Source organism: Mauremys reevesii, linkage group 17 (assembly GCF_016161935.1).
Source record: "Mauremys reevesii isolate NIE-2019 linkage group 17, ASM1616193v1, whole genome shotgun sequence".
NCBI lineage: Eukaryota > Metazoa > Chordata > Testudines > Geoemydidae > Mauremys > Mauremys reevesii.
The window spans coordinates 28,885,700-28,889,735 of record NC_052639.1 but is presented as its reverse complement, the minus strand read 5'-3'; the positions used below and the strand labels follow the sequence as shown (position 1 = coordinate 28,889,735).

Here is a 4,036-nt window from a genome sequence, read left to right as displayed (position 1 = left end):
TCTCTAGTGCTTGTAGTAATTTCCTCCATCCTGATCCTCACCTCCCCCTACAACAACATCCAGCAAATGTAATGAAATGCATTCATTTTCAGTGAGCCCCACATGAAGGCTCACATAGGTGCTTCATCTACATTTTCTTGTCCCTGAGAGAGATATTCATCAGAACTGACAGTATCTCCATGTGGTCTCCTGAGTATTTGTCTGTCTGGCAGTTCAGCTTATCAAACCAATTGTGCAGAGCACCCTCTTGATCCTGACTAACCTCAGATTGAAGTGGACAATGGCTGCAAGTATAGGCCCATGTTTGAGACACTGATTAATGCAGACCCTGAAGAGAGATACATCACTTCTCCTCGCCTTCCTTTATAGTAACCCTCTTTACTGATTTCGTGTATTATGACGAATCTGGCATATGGTATATTTGTATTTGAAAAAAAAATAATACAAAATTATAATGATAAAAATATATATGTAAAGGTTAAAGAAGAAAAAGCAAACAGGAAAGGATAAAAGCTATAGAAAAGGGCTAACAAGAAGAAGTTAAAATATAAAACAAAGGCAAATACCAATAGATGTTAAAACATTTTCTCTTGTCCATCCCTGTCTCCTTCCTCGGATTGTGTGTTGCCTTTTAGATTGTAAACATTAGTGAGTAGGACTCAGACTTTTTGATATGGCTGCAAAGTGGTAAATTACAAATATTAATAACTGATTTTAATCTAGCTAGCAGTTATTTTTGCAATGTTTCATTCTAGCTGTGAAAATATTCTGTTTACCATTTATTTTTAATCTGATTTCTTTCTCATCCTCTTCATCACCTAAAGAGACCCTGAACTGGTGGTGGTAACCGTTAGCTCATTGTCAAATGCTGTTAAGCTACCTTGGAGAGGGCTGGCGCTGAAACACTTTTGGAGGCTGCAATAGACTTGTCTGCCACCAAAGAGCCATGTCCCTGCAGATACAGATTGCTGGCAGGAAAAGGAGAAGGCACAGAAAAGCAAATGCTGGCTTCCAAGAGGCTATATCACAATTAGTTGTTATGATACTGAGTGATGAGGTAGCATCCCATCTTACTGACTGAAATAACATCATGTAGTGATACACTATCAAAGCACAAAGATGCAACATTGTTGTGAATTCTGAAATTAATGTGGACTCTTTTGTCATCCTGCAGATGAAGGACAAACTTATGGTAAATCAGGATTGCCCCATAACACATTAGATGCAGGATGACTCTATTTGAAAGCTTTCAGTAAGAGACTATTTAATCTAGGGTCCCATGAACCAAGCAAGTCCCAGACATCTGAGAAGCAGTGAAGTGCGAGCGCTCAGAACATCTGCTCAAACTCTGTATCAGGTGATCAACTGGTGTAAATCATGGTACTTCCATTGTCTTCCATGAACTGGGACTCCTACAGCACTTGCCTTCAATGTCCATGCCAGTGATGACTGCCAGTGTTAGTGAATATCCATATCCGACTGCCCATATCTAAGAACATAAGAACGGCCCGTCTAGCCCAGTATCCTGTCTACCGACAGTGGCCAATGCCAGGTGCCCCAGAGGGAGTGAACCTAACAGGAAATGATCAAGTGATCTCTCTCCTGCCATCCAGCTCCACCCTCTGACAAACAGAGGCTAGGCACACCATTCCTTACCCTTATCTGATCGGCTTAGGGACAGCTGAAAGGTTAATCACTGTTATTGTTTATTATATTTTTTTTAACAAGAAGATTTTAGTTTTACTAATTTTTTGCATTTTTTTCAACATCTGTTCAGAGACCACTTGCCCACTGAAAGTTTGTCTGTTGGTCTCTGTGGTGACATGAAAAGAGGTCTGGAATTTGTCCTGTGTGCAGTCCAACCAGACATGATGATCATGCCATTGCTGTTTATGATCAGATGAAAACAGGTTTGTGAGTGCCTGCGTAAGAGTATGTGTTTGTATGCATATCAGGGTACATGTGCTGAGGATGTTTATAGAGAGAAATATCCTTGTTGGCATCTGGATAACCCAGGCATGTTCTTGTGCCTGCAATTTTCTCATCTTGAGGATCTATAGTTATCCCATTGTCTTCTTACAGATATAGTGGATGTGTGAGGATTCAGAACAAACTGCAGTCACCACCTTATTAAAGCCAATAACAGCGCAGGCATAGTCATGGAGATTCTTTTGTATATCAAATCTGTGCAGTGAGAAAGCGAATTGAAAATATGGCTTTAGCTCCAGCTATGTCCCAACTATATACCCGTGAGCCTAGAAAAAGGGGACAGATGCTCAGCGGGGACAGTGACTCTGCTACTGATCACTTTTCTGTGGAGTGAAACTAGAGGCTGCTTCCCAGTGAGACTCTCCCAACCCACACTCCCAACTTCCCTTCCCACAAACACATCTGAAAGTTATTAGGGTCAAATAGTCTTCTTCCCTTCCACTTCTGTTGGCTATATTCTCCTGGCACCTCCTCTGGGCTGTTCCAGCCAACACATCCAAGTTAGTTATATCCCCACTAATATCCCCTTCACACAAACACCTTTCTTCCCACATCTGTATGAATACAAATTACCCTCTTCTCATTTCCCTCCCAAGTTCCTTTCCTCTTAGTGGGAGTCCTAGTCCCTCATATGACACCAGCACTGATTCCACTAGTGAATACTGTTACCCATTCAGAGAAATCCCTGACAATTTTCTGTTCCTATTACTGGCCTTGGGGCTAGTCAGTCCCAGATGTCCAACAGAAATATTTACAGAGTTAGAAAACAATGAAGCTACACATCACTGTTCAGTTCTTCATTGCTGATCCACTTTCATCTGCCCTCAGGCTTTGAGTATGTCAGTCCAAGGAAATAATAACCAGCTCTTGTGTGGTTAGAGAGAAATTCCTGGAATAAAAGGTGTCGTGGAAAAATTGACCACACCTTTGATTTTGGGTCAGACACAGCCTGAGGCACCTTTATTGGGGTACAATTATGCATAAAGGGAAGGTCAACGTAGCCCCACGCAAAGAAGGGGGGGGTAGCTGCCTTGCCATTAACAGACTTTCACCAAGCTTATAAAGGCCAAAACCACAAAGCATAATTACACATCACACACGTTACCAACTCCTTATTTGGCATACTTTCTTACTTTTAGCGAGCCTGTCACCATCTAGGGCTTTTCCTGCTATTGTCCCAAATGTGGTTTTCGTTGGTAGTCTGCCTGCCTGTAAGACCCCTGCTTGCGGTTACTTCTGCAAAAGCTCTAGCTAGTCTCTCATGTATTACAGCTGGGCACCTTAGGGCCGCTTGGTTTCTTTTTTGCTTTACTTTCTGGTGCCCGTTATATAGACAAACAAGAATTGCAGAAGTTAACCTTTGTCCTATATAGCAATTGGGTTTTGCTAACAGGCCTGGGCCTGAAAGGCAGGGGTTAGGATGCAGTTTGCTTCTGACCCTATGGGTGGGGGTCTGGCAGCTAACTCAGCTTGGGGCAAGCGGGACCCCTTAAAATCCCTATCAAAGGAAAAAGCAAATTGGAGGCACACTGAGACATATTTCCTCCACCACAGACAATCCCACCTAGTTCAGTTCAGAGTGACTCTGAATATGAAACATGAAATGGGTAAGTTGACAAAGGGACATGAGCTGCTATCACTGTGGCCAGAGAGGCCGTGATACGGTCCCAGTGCCCCAGGCTCAAGGACAGACAGAGCCAACTGACCCCCACACCGGGTTAACTTGGTAGAGGCCCAGACGGACAAGAGGCAGGCTTCCCAGGGGCTGGCAGCTTATCAACTGCTCAGGAGAGAGGCGGTCCCCAGGTCGGCTCCTCTGGGGGCGTTGGATGCCCCCGACTCAAGGTTCTCGGTTTACAGGGTGGGCTGTCCCTGTGGAGCGAGTGTCTTGTTCCCCTGGAGGTGGATGGGAGGAAAGTCTATGGATACTGGGACACGGGCGCTGAGGTGACGCTGGCCTGGCCCGAGGTGGTGGCCCCAGATCAGGTGATGCCCAACACCTTCCTGACCCTGATGGGGGTGGGTGGGACCCCATTCAAGGTGCCCG

The 4,036-nt window shown here is 44.4% G+C and overlaps 1 long non-coding RNA gene across 2 annotated transcripts; it reads right to left on the bottom strand.

The window, feature by feature from the left end:
• Positions 1 to 1,682: 1,682 nt before the first annotated feature.
• Positions 1,683 to 2,831, bottom strand: LOC120385185. 2 transcript variants are annotated; one of them, XR_005589337.1, is made up of 2 exons: positions 2,776 to 2,831; positions 1,683 to 2,184 (listed from the first exon to the last, which is right to left on the bottom strand). It is a non-coding gene; the product is annotated as an uncharacterized LOC120385185 (long non-coding RNA). The 2 variants fall into 2 exon arrangements; XR_005589338.1 differs by having other exon boundaries at positions 2,771 to 2,829.
• Positions 2,832 to 4,036: the final 1,205 nt, after the last annotated feature.